This window comes from Lissotriton helveticus, chromosome 8 (genome assembly GCF_964261635.1).
Source record: "Lissotriton helveticus chromosome 8, aLisHel1.1, whole genome shotgun sequence".
Classification (NCBI taxonomy): Eukaryota; Metazoa; Chordata; class Amphibia; order Caudata; family Salamandridae; genus Lissotriton; species Lissotriton helveticus.
The window spans coordinates 1,541,880,481-1,541,895,468 of NC_136069.1; the positions used below are offsets into that span (position 1 = coordinate 1,541,880,481).

Sequence of the window (14,988 nt, forward strand, 5' to 3'; positions counted from 1 at the left end):
TTGTTTCCAACAAGGATCTAGAAATTCTGCATGAATCTGCAAGGCACATTGACAGCATAAATTTGCATACACTGCCCCACCTTCTGCCTTCCTACTTCCTGAGCAGTAGTTGTTTGTGTATAAAGAGAGAGGTCGCAGGCAAGGTAATTTTGTGAGCAGGATACAGAACCCTAAATAGCTGGTGAGAGGTATAAGTTATTCTAAAAGCATAAAAACAGTACACCTGTGAAATGACATGCTTTCATATGTGATCTTCTGTGTTTATTGTCCTGTGCAAAAAGTTGCACCTTGTGTTTGAAGGTTGAAATTATTTCAAGCTTGCATGGACGCAGAAATTTCCTGAGTGACTTTTATACATTTCTGAGGACTCTCCACTGTCAGGATGGCCGAGTGGTCTAAGGTGCTGTGTTTAAGCCGCAGTCTCCTCTGGAGGCGTGGGTTCGAATCCCACTTCTGACATGACTTTTGGAGATATAATCTTCTTCATCAGGATAACATCTGATGGAAGTTGCATCTGTTCGTCTTCACCTGGGACGTTATTCCGTCCTCGTCTAGTCAAGAGAGCTTGGGTTTCTCATATATTTCTGTTGTACAAAGTCTTGCTGATAAAGTGCAATCCTTACCAAATGAGCTTAGGACCCATGTAAGAGATCATCTAGAAGAGTCATGCTCTTGTATTCCCTGGCCAGACAGGCCATGCAAATTTGGAAGAATGCCAAGCACCTGGTAGACAGCTGTACTCCAGCACACTTACAGCAATGTCCTCAGGGCTGTGATCAGGGGCTGCTTAGATTTGCGTATTCCACCCTATGTTGTGACATTGAGCTCCCTTGTTGAATTTGCTTTAGTCAGCCAAGATGTGGCTGTTGACGCAATTTCAAAGCAGCTTTGGGCCGTTCAAGTGGCTGGTGAATAGCACTTTCTCTTTGTACTCATTAAAGGTCTAAAGAGTTCTTCATAGGTACTGCTCTGTATGGATTGTTCAAAGATCTGTTGGAAATGCTTATAATGGGATAAATAAATTGAGGGCATGCCTTTTCGGTACCAAACTTGCATGGCTGTCTGGCTTGTGGAAGGTGCTGCAAATGCAAGTCAGGATGGCCGAGTGGTCTAAGGCGCTGCGTTCAGGTCGCAGTCTCTTCTGGAGGTGTGGGTTCAAATCCCACTTCTGACAAACCTGTGTTTAATCTACTTTTTTCTTGAGGGAGAAAATCAGATCATTTCCCTCACATGGGCTTATATGGTTGTCTTTTTGGAAAAGTGCAGTGAGTTTCTTTCTTGCTATAGCCACTTATGGCCTAAGATGTGTGTTTTTTTTGTTCACACTATCTTTCTCACTATGTAGATGGACAAGCAGCATGTGGTCAGGATGGCCGAGTGGTCTAAGGTGATGTGTTAAGGCCGCAGTCTCTCCTGGAGGCGTGGGTTCGAATCCCACTTCTAGCAAAACTTTAAGTCCATTTTGTCTCTGCGTTCCTTCAGAATCTCAGCTAAAAATTGGCAGTGCATATAATATCTGAATAAGTACCAAACTTCAGTTTCAACTGCAAATGAATTTGCCCAATTCTGTCTTCAAGCTCTTATAATATTCTTCTAGCACTAGTGGTGTTTTATGTGTTGTTTGGGGGGTGCCTAAAAAATCCCTTTTATTGAAGAAATGGCTTACATTCAGTCTTGTGATATTTTTGGTTTCCAATAAGTAGATTTTTAATTTTATGTAACCTCATTTTCTAATGATCCATTCAAGAGATGTTTCCACTATGAAATGAAGAGCAAGGGGAAAGAGCACAAATGATAGAGCGAGTGAGTGAGATGGGGTGTTGAGGAAGGAGAGAATGAAACAAAGACAGAGTGAGTGAACGGCAGGTAGGCATAGAAGAGGAGACTAGAAGTGAAAGTGACTTGCTTTTTCCTGCTCTTGACTTCCCACCCATCTCAAACCAATCACAAACATACCTTCTATGCAACGTTGGTATGCAGAACTTCACTCCTCAGCCAGTGAGGGTGAGTCCCAAGCCAGGGGCTAGAGAGCAAAAGAATGGATGTGCTCAGACGTTCCTTGGTAGGGACAGTTGATCTGAAACAAGGCCTGCTCTCTTGTTTCCAGCAAGGATCTAGAAATTCTGCATGAATGTGCAAGGCACATTGACAGCATAAATTTGCATAAACTGCCCCACCTTCTGCCTTCCTACTTCCTGAGCAGTAGTTGTTTGTGTATAGAGAGAAAGGTCGCAGGCAAGGTAATTTTGTGAGTAGGATACAGAACCCTAAATAGCTGGTGAGAGGTATAAGTTATTCTAAAAGCATAAAAACAGTACACCTGTGAAATGAAATGCTTTCATATGTGATCTTCTGTGTTTATTGTCCTGTGCAAAAAGTTGCACCTTGTGTTTGAAGGTTGAAATTATTTCAAGCGTGCATGGACGCAGAAATTTCTGAGTGACTTTTATACATTTCTTAGGACTCTTCACTGTCAGGATGGCCGAGTGGTCTAAGGCGCTGTGTTTAGGCCGCAGTCTCCTCTGGAGGCGTGGGTTCGAATCCCACTTCTGACATGACTTTTGGAGATATAATCTTCTTCATCAGGATAACATCTGATGGAAGTTGCATCTGTTCGTCTTCACCTGGGACGTTATTCCGTCCTCGTCTAGTCAAGAGAGCTTGGGTTTCTCAAATATTTCTGTTGTACAAAGTCTTGCTGATAAAGTGCAATCCTTACCAAATGAGCTTAGGACCCATGTAAGAGATCATCTAGAAGAGTCATGCTCTTGTATTCCCTGGCCAGACAGGCCATGCAAATTTGGAAGAATGCCAAGCACCTGGTAGACAGCTGTACTCCAGCACACTTACAGCAATGTCCTCAGGGCTGTGATCAGGGGCTGCTTAGATTTGCGTATTCCACCCTATGTTGTGACATTGAGCTCCCTTGTTGAATTTGCTTTAGTCAGCCAAGATGTGGCTGTTGACTCAATTTCAAAGCAGCTTTGCGCCGTTCAAGTGGCTGGTGAATAGCACTTTCTCTTTGTACGCTTTAAAGGTCTAAAGAGTTCTTCATAGGTACTGCTCTGTATGGATTGTTCAAAGATCTGTTGGAAATGCTTATAATGGGATAAAGAAATTGAGGGCATGCCTGTTCGGTACCCCACTTGCATGGCTGTCTGGCTTGTGGAAGGTGCTGCAAATGCAAGTCAGGATGGCCGAGTGGTCTAAGGCGCTGTGTTCAGGTCGCAGTCTCTTCTGGAAGCGTCAGTTCAAATCCCACTTCTGACAAACCTGTGTTTAATCTTCTTTTTTCTTGAGGGAGAAAATCAGATCATTTCCCTCACATGGGCTTATATGGTTGTCTTTTTGGAAAAGTGCAGTGAGTTTTTTTCTTGCTATAGCCACTCATGGCCTAAGATGTGTGTTTTTTTTGTTCACACTATCTTTCTCACTATGTAAATGAACAAGCAACATGTGGTCAGGATGGCCGAGTGGTCTAAGGCGCTGCGTTAAGGCTGCAGTCTCTCCTGGAGGCGTGGGTTCGAATCCCACTTCTGACAAAACTTTAAGTCCATTTTGTCTCTGCGTTCCTTCAGAATCTCAGCTAAAAATTGGCAGTGCATATAATATCTGAATAAGTACCAAACTTCAGTTTCAACTGCAAATGAATTTGCCCAATTTTGTCTTCAAGCTTGTATAATATTCTTCTAGCACTAGTGGTGTTTTATGTGTTTTTTGGGGGGTGCCTAAAAAATCCCTTTTATTGAAGAAATGGCTTACATTCAGTCTTGTGATATTTTTGGTTTCCAATAAGTAGATTTTTAATTTTATGTAACCTCATTTTCTAATGATCCATTCAAGAGATGTTTCCACTATGAAATGAAGAACAAGGGGAAAGAGCACAAATTATAGAGCCAGTGAGTGAGATGGGGTGTTGAGGAAGGAGAGAATGAAACAAAGACAGAGTGAGTGAACGGCAGGTAGGCATAGAAGAGGAGACTAGAAGTGAAGGTGACTTGCTTTTCCCTGCTCTTGACCTCCCTCCCATCTCAAACCAATCACAAACATACCTTCTATGCAACGTTGGTATGCAGAACTTCACTCCTCAGCCAGTGAGGGTGAGTCCCAAGCCAGGGGCTAGAGAGCAAAAGAATGGATGTGCTCAGACGTTCCTTGCTAGGGACAGTTGATCTGAAACAAGGCCTGCTCTCTTGTTTCCAGCAAGGATCTAGAAATTCTGCATGAATCTGCAAGGCACATTGACAGCATAAATTTGCATAAACTGCCCCACCTTCTGCCTTCCTACTTCCTGAGCAGTAGTTGTTTGTGTATAATGAGAGAGGTCGCAGGCAAGGTAATTTTGTGAGTAGGATACAGAACCCTAAATAGCTGGTGAGAGGTATAAGTTATTCTAAAAGCATAAAAACAGTACACCTGTGAAATGAAATGCTTTCATATGTGATCTTCTGTGTTTATTGTCCTGTGCAAAAAGTTGCACCTTGTGTTTGAAGGTTGAAATTATTTCAAGCATGCATGGACGCAGAAATTTCTGAGTGACTTTTATACATTTCTTAAGACTCTCCACTGTCAGGATGGCCGAGTGGTCTAAGGCGCTGTGTTTAGGCCGCAGTCTCCTCTGGAGGCGTGGGTTCGAATCCCACTTCTGACATGACTTTTGGAGATATAATCTTCTTCATCAGGATAACATCTGATGGAAGTTGCATCTGTTCGTCTTCACCTGGGACGTTATTCCGTCCTCGTCTAGTCAAGAGAGCTTGGGTTTCTCATATATTTCTGTTGTACAAAGTCTTGCTGATAAAGTGCAATCCTTACCAAATGAGCTTAGGTCCCATGTAAGAGCTCATCTAGAAGAGTCATGCTCTTGTATTCCCTGGCCAGACAGGCCATGCAAATTTGGAAGAATGCCAAGCACCTGGTAGACAACTGTACTCCAGCACACTTACAGCAATGTCCTCAGGGCTGTGATCAGGGGCTGCTTAGATTTGCGAATTCCACCCTATGTTGTGACATTGAGATCCCTTGTTGAATTTGCTTTAGTCAGCCAAGATGTGGCTATTGACTCAATTTCAAAGCAGCTTTGGGCCGTTCAAGTGGCTGGTGAATAGCACTTTCTCTTTGTACTCATTAAAGGTCTAAAGAGTTCTTCATAGGTACTGCTCTGTATGGATTGTTCAAAGATCTGTTGGAAATGCTTATAATGGGATAAATAAATTGAGGGCATGCCTTTTCGGTACCCCACTTGCATGGCTGTCTGGCTTGTGGAAGGTGCTGCAAATGAAAGTCAGGATGGCCGAGTGGTTTAAGGCGCTGCGTTCAGGTCGCAGTCTCTTCTGGAGGTGTGGGTTCAAATCCCACTTCTGACAAACCTGTGTTTAATCTTCTTTTTTCTTGAGGGAGAAAATCAGATCATTTCCCTCACATGGGCTTATATGGTTGTCTTTTTGGAAAAGTGCAGTGAGTTTTTTTCTTGCTATAGCCACTCATGGCCTAAGATGTGTGTTTTTTTTGTTCACACTATCTTTCTCACTATGTAGATGAACAGGCAACATGTGGTCAGGATGGCCGAGTGGTCTAAGGCGCTGCGTTAAGGCCACAGTCTCTCCTGGAGGCGTGGGTTCGAATCCCACTTCTGACAAACCTTTAAGTCCATTTTGTCTCTGCGTTCCTTCAGAATCTCAGCTAAAAATTGGCAGTGCATATAATATCTGAATAAGTACCAAACTTCAGTTTCAACTGCAAATGATTTTGCCCAATTCTGTCTTCAAGCTCGTATAATATTCTTCTAGCACTAGTGGTGTTTTATGTGTTTTTTGGGGGGTGCCTAAAAAATCCCTTTTATTGAAGAAATGGCTTACATTCAGTCTTGTGATATTTTTGGTTTCCAATAAGTAGATTTTTAATTTTATGTAACCTCATTTTCTAATGATCCATTCAAGAGATGTTTCCACTATGAAATGAAGAGCAAGGGGAAAGAGCACAAATGATAGAGCCAGTGAGTGAGATGGGGTGTTGAGGAAGGAGAGAATGAAACAAAGACAGAGTGAGTGAACGGCAGGTAGGCATAGAAGAGGAGACTAGAAGTGAAGGTGACTTGCTTTTCCCTGCTCTTGACCTCCCACCCATCTCAAACCAATCACAAACATACCTTCTATGCAACGTTGGTATGCAGAACTTCACTCCTCAGCCAGTGAGGGTGAGTCCCAAGCCAGGGGCTAGAGAGCAAAAGAATGGATGTGCTCAGACGTTCCTTGCTAGGGACAGTTGATCTGAAACAAGGCCTGCTCTCTTGTTTCCAGCAAGGATCTAGAAATTCTGCATGAATCTGCAAGGCACATTGACAGCATACATTTGCATAAACTGCCCCACCTTCTGCCTTCCTACTTCCTGAGCAATAGTTGTTTGTGTATAAAGAGAGAGGTCGCAGGCAAGATAATTTTGTGAGTAGGATACAGAACCCTAAATAGCTGGTGAGAGGTATAAGTTATTCTAAAAGCATAAAAACAGTACACCTGTGAAATGAAATGCTTTCATATGTGATCTTCTGTGTTTATTGTCCTGTGCAAAAAGTTGCACCTTGTGTTTGAAGGTTGAAATTATTTCAAGCTTGCATGGACGCAGAAATTTCTGAGTGACTTTTATACATTTCTTAGGACTCTTCACTGTCAGGATGGCCGAGTGGTCTAAGGCGCTGTGTTTAGGCCGGAGTCTCCTCTGGAGGTGTGGGTTCGAATCCCACTTCTGACATGACTTTTGGAGATATAATCTTCTTCATCAGGATAACATCTGATGGAAGTTGCATCTCTTCGTCTTCACCTGGGACGTTATTCCGTCCTCGTCTAGTCAAGAGAGCTTGGGTTTCTCATATATTTCTGTTTTACAAAGTCTTGCTGATAAAGTGCAATCCTTACCAAATGAGCTTAGGACCCATGTAAGAGCTCATCTAGAAGAGTCATGCTCTTGTATTCCCTGGCCAGACAGGCCATGCAAATTTGGAAGAATGCCAAGCACCTGGTAGACAGCTGTACTCCAGCACACTTACAGCAATGTCCTCAGGGCTGTGATCAGGGGCTGCTTAGATTTGCGTATTCCACCCTATGTTGTGACATTGAGCTCCCTTGTTGAATTTGCTTTAGTCAGCCAAGATGTGGCTGTTGACGCAATTTCAAAGCAGCTTTGGGCCGTTCAAGTGGCTGGTGAATAGCACTTTCTCTTTGTACTCATTAAAGGTCTAAAGAGTTCTTCATAGGTACTGCTCTGTATGGATTGTTCAAAGATCTGTTGGAAATGCTTATAATGGGATAAATAAATTGAGGGCATGCCTTTTCGGTACCAAACTTGCATGGCTGTCTGGCTTGTGGAAGGTGCTGCAAATGCAAGTCAGGATGGCCGAGTGGTCTAAGGCGCTGCGTTCAGGTCGCAGTCTCTTCTGGAGGTGTGGGTTCAAATCCCACTTCTGACAAACCTGTGTTTAATCTACTTTTTTCTTGAGGGAGAAAATCAGATCATTTCCCTCACATGGGCTTATATGGTTGTCTTTTTGGAAAAGTGCAGTGAGTTTCTTTCTTGCTATAGCCACTTATGGCCTAAGATGTGTGTTTTTTTTGTTCACACTATCTTTCTCACTATGTAGATGGACAAGCAGCATGTGGTCAGGATGGCCGAGTGGTCTAAGGTGATGTGTTAAGGCCGCAGTCTCTCCTGGAGGCGTGGGTTCGAATCCCACTTCTGGCAAAACTTTAAGTCCATTTTGTCTCTGCGTTCCTTCAGAATCTCAGCTAAAAATTGACAGTGCATATAATATCTGAATAAGTACCAAACTTCAGTTTCAACTGCAAATGAATTTGCCCAATTCTGTCTTCAAGCTCGTATAATATTCTTCTAGCACTAGTGGTGTTTTATGTGTTTTTTGGGGGGTGCCTAAAAAATCCCTTTTATTGAAGAAATGGCTTACATTCAGTCTTGTGATATTTTTGGTTTCCAATAAGTAGATTTTTAATTTTATGTAACCTCATTTTCTAATGATCCATTCAAGAGATGTTTCCACTATGAAATGAAGAGCAAGGGGAAAGAGCACAAATGATAGAGCCAGTGAGTGAGATAGGGTGTTGAGGAAGGAGAGAATGAAACAAAGACAGAGTGAGTGAACGGCAGGTAGGCATAGAAGAAGAGACTAGAAGTGAAGGTGACTTGCTTTTCCCTGCTCTTGACCTCCCACCCATCTCAAACCAATCACAAACATACCTTCTATGCAACGTTGGTATGCAGAACTTCACTCCTCAGCCAGTGAGGGTGAGTCCCAAGCCAGGGGCTAGAGAGCAAAAGAATGGATGTGCTCAGACGTTCCTTGCTAGGGACAGTTGATCTGAAACAAGGCCTGCTCTCTTGTTTCCAGCAAGGATCTAGAAATTCTGCATGAATGTGCAAGGCACATTGCCAGCATAAATTTGCATAAACTGCCCCACCTTCTGCCTTTCTACTTCCTGAGCAGTAGTTGTTTGTGTATAGAGAGAAAGGTCGCAGGCAAGGTAATTTTGTGAGTAGGATACAGAACCCTAAATAGCTGGTGAGAGGTATAAGTTATTCTAAAAGCATAAAAACAGTACACCTGTGAAATGAAATGCTTTCATATGTGATCTTCTGTGTTTATTGTCCTGTGCAAAAAGTTGCACCTTGTGTTTGAAGGTTGAAATTATTTCAAGCTTGCATGGACGCAGAAATTTCTGAGTGACTTTTAAACATTTCTTAGGACTCTTCACTGTCAGGATGGCCGAGTGGTCTAAGGTGCTGTGTGTAGGCTGCAGTCTCCTGTGGAGGCATGGGTTCGAATCCCACTTCTGAAATGACTTTTGGAGATATAATCTTCTTCATCAGGATAACATCTGATGGAAGTTGCATCTGTTCGTCTTCACCTGGGACGTTATTCCGTCCTCGTCTAGTCAAGAGAGCTTGGGTTTCTCATATATTTCTGTTGTACAAAGTCTTGCTGATAAAGTGCAATCCTTACCAAATGAGCTTAGGACCCATGTAAGAGCTCATCTAGAAGAGTCATGCTCTTGTATTCCCTGGCCAGACAGGCCATGCAAATTTGGAAGAATGCCAAGCACCTGGTAGACAGCTGTACTCCAGCACACTTACAGCAATGTCCTCAGGGCTGTGATCAGGGGCTGCTTAGATTTGCGTATTCCACCCTATGTTGTGACATTGAGCTCCCTTGTTGAATTTGCTTTAGTCAGCCAAGATGTGGCTGTTGACTCAATTTCAAAGCAGCTTTGCGCCGTTCAAGTGGCTGGTGAATAGCACTTTCTCTTTGTACGCTTTAAAGGTCTAAAGAGTTCTTCATAGGTACTGCTCTGTGTGGATTGTTCAAAGATCTGTTGGAAATGCTTATAATGGGATAAATAAATTGAGGGCATGCCTTTTCGGTACCAAACTTGCATGGCTGTCTGGCTTGTGGAAGGTGCTACAAATGCAAGTCAGGAAGGCCGAGTGGTCTAAGGCAGGGGTGCCCAAACCTGTCCTGGCGGGCCGTATCCATGCCAGATTTTTGGGATATCCCCATCTGGTGATCACGGTTCGATCCCCGGCGCCGGCGGCAGATCAGAGTGCCCAGGACGGGGTCCATGTGACCCGGGCAGTCCTATCCCCTGGGTGTACGTGGTTGTCCGACATGTCGGTCGGATGTGCTTTTACGTACCGGATCAGAATCGGCCCCCATAAAATCGTACGTAAAGTATATAGCAAATCAACCTGAAATCTGCTGGGTCAGAAAGGGCTCGATACCGATCCGTGTCGGAGAGGTTAGGAGTCCGTACGAATTTGTCGGGACGGCATGGCAGAGTGCCCGGGATGGGCTCCATGGCTCTTGGGCAGTCGTCCCCCGGGCGTCCGGGGCTCCATCCAGGCCGACGGCATGGCAGAGTGCCTGGGACGGGCTCCATGCGTCCCGGGCCTTCGTCCCCCGGGCGTCCGGGGCTCCATCCAGGCTGACAGCATGGCAGAGTGCCCGGGTCGGGCTCCATGGTTTTCAGGGTGGTCCTCCCCTGGGTGTCGGGGCGCTCCAGGCCGAAGGCATGGAAAAGTGCCCAGGACGGGCTCCATGCGTCCCGGGCATTCGTCCACCGGGCGTCCGGGGCTCCATCCAGGCTGACGGTATGGCAGAGTGCCCGGGTCGGGCTCCATGGCTTTCACGGTGGTCCTCCCCTGGGTGTCTGGGGGCTCCAGGCCGAAGGCATGGAAAAGTGCCCAGGACGGGCTCCATGCGTCCCGGGCACGGGCACGGGGACGGGGACAGGGTCGGGAGAGTCCAGGCGGCTTCACTTCCGTGTCCAGCCATCTGATCGCCCAGATTCCCTCGGCCATCTGGTCGCCCGGATCCCCCCCCCCCCCGGGCATCTGGTCGCCCGCAACGCTTTCCTATGGGGCGACCAGATGGCCGAACTTCCCTGGAAGTCCCGATGAGGTGCCATTCGCTGCCCGGATCCCAGCGAGGGCTCCAGGAGGTCGGGTACATTCGCGCCTTGGGTCCCCTCTGTCACCTCGCGTGCACAGATTACAAGAAAAGGGGGTAATTTTCCTCCGGATTACTAGGGAGAAGGGTACGCCCGGACACCCCTCCGAGGCTGGTGGTTCTCTGCCATGGGGACCAGATGGGCTATGCCTGGGCAACACCTCCCTAGGCCACCCGGGGCTTCCTTCCTCCAGGCCAACTGCATGTCAAATTGCCCAGGACGGGCTCCATGGCTCCTGGGTAGTCGTCCCCCGGGCGTCCGGGGCTCCATCCAGGCTGACGGCATGGAAAAGTGCCCAGGACGGGCTCCATGCGTCCCGGGCATTCGTCCCCTGGGCGTCCGGGGCTCCATCTAGGCTGACGGTATGGCAGAGTGCCCGGGTCGGGCTCCATGGTTTTCACGGTGGTCCTCCCCTGGGTGTCTGGGGGCTCCAGGCCGAAGGCACGGAAAAGTGCCCAGGACGGGCTCCATGCGTCCCGGGCATTCGTCCCCCGGGCTTCCGGGGCTCCATCCAGGCTGACGGCATGACAGAGTGCCCGGGTCGGGCTCCATGGGTCCCGTGCAGCCCTCCTCCGGGCGTCCGGGGCTCCCACCGCCAGGCCGACGGCATGTCAAAGTGCCCAGGACGGGCTCCATGAGTCCCGGTCAGACCTCCCTCGGGCGTCCGGGGCACCCATCTCCATGAGGCCACGGCATTGGCAAAGTACCCAGGACGGGCTCCATGGGTCCCGGTCAGACCTCCCTCGGGCGTCCGGGGCACCCATCTCCATGAGGCCACGGCATTGGCAAAGTACCCAGGACGGGCTCCATGGGTCCCAGGTAGACCTCCCCCGGGCGTCCGGGGCACCCATCTCCACGAGGCCAACGGCATTGGCAAAGTACCCGGGAAGGGCTCCATGGGTCCCGGGTAGACCTCCCCCGGGCGTCCGGGGCACCCATCTCCATGAGGCCAACGGCATTGGCAAAGTACCCAGGACGGGCTCCATGGGTCCCGGGCAGCTTCCCCCGGGCGTCCGGGGCACCCACCTCCAGGCCGACGGCATGTCAAAGTACCCAGGACGGGCTCCACGGGTCCCGGGCATTCCTCCCCCAGGTCGTCCGGGCCCTAGAGCTCCGGTGGTCCAACCTGCGCCTGAGGCCCAGCCGGGGTCCAAGAGCCCTGCCTTGCGTGGGCAGGCAGTCAGGAACCCTACCGCGAAGGCTTGGGATGGATGGGGAGCTGGGAGTCCTTTCGATCCCGGCCCTCTGGTCGCCCGCGATGCTTTCCAATGGGGCGACCAGATGGCCGGGCTTCCCTGGAAGTCCCGATGAGGTGCCATTCGGCTCCTGGATCCCAGCTAGGGCTCCATGAGGTCGGGTTCTTTTATGCCTTCGGTCCCCTCTGTCACCTCGCGTGCACGGATTGCAAGAAAGGGGGGTAATTTCCCTCCGGATTACTAGGGGCAGGGTACGCCCGGACACCTCTCCAGGGCTGGTGGTTCTCTGCCCGGGGGACCAGATGAGATATGCCTGGGCAACACCTCCCCCGGGCGTCTGGGGGCTCCATTCTCCGGGTCAACGGCATGGCTCAATGCCCAGGACGGGCTCCACGTGTCCCGGACAGACCTCCCCTGGGCGTCCGGGGCACCCATCTCCAGGAGGCCAACGGGATGGCAAAGTACCCGGGAAGGGCTCCACGGGTCCCGGGCAGCCTTCCCCCCGGGCGTCCGGGGCTCCCACCTCCAGGCCGACGGCATGTCACAGTGCCCAGGACGGGCTCCATGGGCCCCGGACAGCCCTCCCCCCGGGCGTTCGGGGCACACATCTCCAGGAGGCCAACAGCGTTGCAAAGTACCCGGAAAGGACTCCACGGGTACCGGGCAGTCCTCCCCCGGGCGTCCGGGGCACCCATCTCCATGAGGCCAACGGCATTGGCAAAGTACCCGGGAGGGGCTCCACGGGTCCCGGGCAGGCCTCCCCCGGGCGTCCAGGGCACCCACCTCCAGGCCGACGGCATGTAAAAGTGCCCAGGAAGGGCTCCATGGGTCCCGGGCAGCCCACCCCCGGGCATCTGGGGCACCCATCTCCAGGATGCCAACGGAGTTGCAAAGTACCCGGGAAGGGCTCCACGGGTACCGGGCAGTCCTCCCCCGGGCGTCCGGGGGCTCCCTTCTCCAGGCCGACGGCATGGTTCAATGCCCAGGACGGGACGTCAAGTGGCCAGGACGGGCTCCATGCGTCCCGGGCATTCGTCCCGGGACGGGGACGGGGTGGGGAAGAGTCCAGGCGGCTTCACCTCCATGCCCGGCCATCTGGTCGCCCGGATTCCCTCGGCCATCTGGTCGCCCGGATCCCCTCGGGCATCTGGTCGCCCGCAACGCTTTCCTATGGGGGGGACCAGATGGCCGAACTTCCCTGGAAGTCTTAATGAGGTGCCATTCGCCTCCCGGATCCCAGCGAGGGCTCCATGAGGTCGGGTTCTTTCACGCCTTGGGTCCCCTCTGTCACCTCGCGTGCACAGATTGCAAGAAAGGGGGGTAATTTGCCTCCGGATTACTATGGGGCAGGGTATGCCCGGACACCCCTCCAGGCTTGGTGGTTCTCTGCCATGGGGACCAGATGGGATATGCCTGGGCAACACCTCCCTAGGCCACCCGGAGCTTCCTTCCTCCAGGCCAACTGCATGTCAAATTGCCCAGGACGGGCTCCATGGCTCTTGGGCAGTCGTCCCCCGGGCATCCGGTGCTCCATCCAGGCCGACGGCATGGCAGAGTGCCCGGGACAGGCTCCATGCGTCCCGGGCCTTCGTCCCCCCGGGCGTCCGGGGCTCCATCCAGGCTGACGGCATGGCAGAGTGCCCGGGACGGGCTCCACGGGCCCCGGGCGTCCGGGGCTCCCTTCCCCGGGCCAGCGGCATGTCAGAGTGCCCAGGACGGGCTCCACGGGCCCCGGTCATCCGGGGCACCCTTCCCCGGGCCAGCGGCATGTCAGAGTGCCCAGGACCAGTTCCACGGGTCCCGGGCAGTCCTCCCCCGGGCGTCCGGGGCTCCCTTCCCCGGGCCAAAGCATTTCAGAGTGCCCAGGACGGGCTCCACGGGTTCCGGGCGTCCAGGTCTCCCTTCCCCGGGCCAACGGCTTGTCAGAGTGCCCAGGACGGGCTCCACAGGTTCCGGGCGTCCAGGTCTCCCTTCCCCGGGCCAATGGCATACAGGAGTGCCCAGGACGGGCTCCATGGGTCCCGGACGTCTGGGGCTCCCTTCCCCGGGCCAACGGCTGAAAGGAGTGCCCAGGACGGGCTCCACAGGTCCCGGTCGTCTGGGGCTCCCTTCCCCGGGCCAACGGCTTGTCAGAGTGCCAAGGACGGGCTCCACGGGTCCCGGTCATCGGGGGTCCCTCCCCCGGGCCAACAGCAGGTCAGAGTGCCCAGGACGGGCTCCACGGGTCCCGGGCAGCCCGCCCCCCGGGCGTTCGGGGCACCCATCTCCAGGAGGCCAACGGCGTGGCAAAGTACCCGGGAAGGGCTCCACGGGTACCGGGCAGTCCTCCCCCGGGCGTCCGGGGCTCCCTTCTCCAGGCCAACGGCATGGTTCAATGCCCAGGACGGGCTCCATGTGTCCCGGACAGACCTCCCCCGGGCGTCCGGGGCACCCATCTCCAGGCCAACGGCATGGCTCAATGCCCAGGACGGGCTCCATGGGTCCGGGGAGGCGTCCCATGCGCCTCCGGGCTTGGGAGCCCCGGATGGGTCCAGGGGCCCGGGCGGGCCCCGGGTCGGGTGCTCCGGCCCTGGTCCCTGTCTCCCAGCCTACCGCACTGCCAAGGGCCTAGGAATGGGTTCCGTTGTTCCCGGGGAGCCTCCCCTTGCTTGGCTGGGTTCAGGAGCAGTGGCTAGGGCCCCTGAGGGCCCGGGGAGGGCGGCCTCCCCACCCCGGGCTCTGTCCTTGGTCCTGCTGCGTGGCAGGGTGCCCGGGACGGGGTCCGGAGGGACCGGGGAGGCGTCCCATGCACCTCCGGGCTTGGGAGCCCCGGCTGGGTCCAGGGGCCCGGGCGGGCCCCGGGTCGGGTGTTTCGGCCCTGGTCCCTGTCTCCCAGCCTGCCGCACGGCCAAGGGCCCGGGAAGGGGTTCCGATGTGCCCGGGGAGCCTCCCCTTGCTTGGCTGGGTTCAGGAGCAGTGGCTAGGGCCCCTGAGGGCCCGGGGAGGGCGGCCTCCCCACCCCGGGCTCTGTCCTTGGTCCTGCTGCATGGCAGGGTGCCCGGGACGGGGTCCGGAGGGACCGGGGAGGCGTCCCATGCACCTCCGGGCTTGGGAGCCCCGGCTGCGTCCAGGGGCCCGGCCGGGCCCCGGGTCGGGTGCTCCGGCCCGGGGCCCTGTCTCCCAGCCTGCCGCACTGCCAAGGGCCCGGGAAGGGGTTCCGATGTGCCCGGGGAGCCTCCCCTTGCTTGGCTGGGTTCAGGAGCAGTGGCTAGGGCCCCTGAGGGCCCGGGGAGGGCGGCCTC

General features: G+C 52.5%; 10 non-coding genes across 10 annotated transcripts; all 10 read left to right on the forward strand.

Moving 5' to 3' along the window:
* Nucleotides 1–376: 376 nt before the first annotated feature.
* Nucleotides 377–459, forward strand: TRNAL-UAA (transfer RNA leucine (anticodon UAA)). Its single transcript has one exon. It is a non-coding gene; the product is annotated as a tRNA-Leu (tRNA).
* A 632-nt stretch (nt 460–1,091) lies between these two features.
* On the forward strand, nt 1,092–1,174 carry TRNAL-CAG (transfer RNA leucine (anticodon CAG)). The gene has a single exon. It is a non-coding gene; the product is annotated as a tRNA-Leu (tRNA).
* A 1,298-nt stretch (nt 1,175–2,472) lies between these two features.
* Nucleotides 2,473–2,555, forward strand: TRNAL-UAG (transfer RNA leucine (anticodon UAG)). Its single transcript has one exon. It is a non-coding gene; the product is annotated as a tRNA-Leu (tRNA).
* A 904-nt stretch (nt 2,556–3,459) lies between these two features.
* Nucleotides 3,460–3,542, forward strand: TRNAL-AAG (transfer RNA leucine (anticodon AAG)). Its single transcript has one exon. It is a non-coding gene; the product is annotated as a tRNA-Leu (tRNA).
* Nucleotides 3,543–4,568: 1,026 nt separating this feature from the next.
* TRNAL-UAG (transfer RNA leucine (anticodon UAG)) lies at nt 4,569–4,651 on the forward strand. The gene has a single exon. It is a non-coding gene; the product is annotated as a tRNA-Leu (tRNA).
* A 632-nt stretch (nt 4,652–5,283) lies between these two features.
* TRNAL-CAG (transfer RNA leucine (anticodon CAG)) lies at nt 5,284–5,366 on the forward strand. The gene has a single exon. It is a non-coding gene; the product is annotated as a tRNA-Leu (tRNA).
* A 189-nt stretch (nt 5,367–5,555) lies between these two features.
* TRNAL-AAG (transfer RNA leucine (anticodon AAG)) lies at nt 5,556–5,638 on the forward strand. Its single transcript has one exon. It is a non-coding gene; the product is annotated as a tRNA-Leu (tRNA).
* Nucleotides 5,639–6,664: 1,026 nt separating this feature from the next.
* On the forward strand, nt 6,665–6,747 carry TRNAL-UAG (transfer RNA leucine (anticodon UAG)). Its single transcript has one exon. It is a non-coding gene; the product is annotated as a tRNA-Leu (tRNA).
* A 632-nt stretch (nt 6,748–7,379) lies between these two features.
* TRNAL-CAG (transfer RNA leucine (anticodon CAG)) lies at nt 7,380–7,462 on the forward strand. Its single transcript has one exon. It is a non-coding gene; the product is annotated as a tRNA-Leu (tRNA).
* A 189-nt stretch (nt 7,463–7,651) lies between these two features.
* TRNAL-AAG (transfer RNA leucine (anticodon AAG)) lies at nt 7,652–7,734 on the forward strand. The gene has a single exon. It is a non-coding gene; the product is annotated as a tRNA-Leu (tRNA).
* The last annotated feature ends 7,254 nt before the right edge of the window (nt 7,735–14,988 follow it).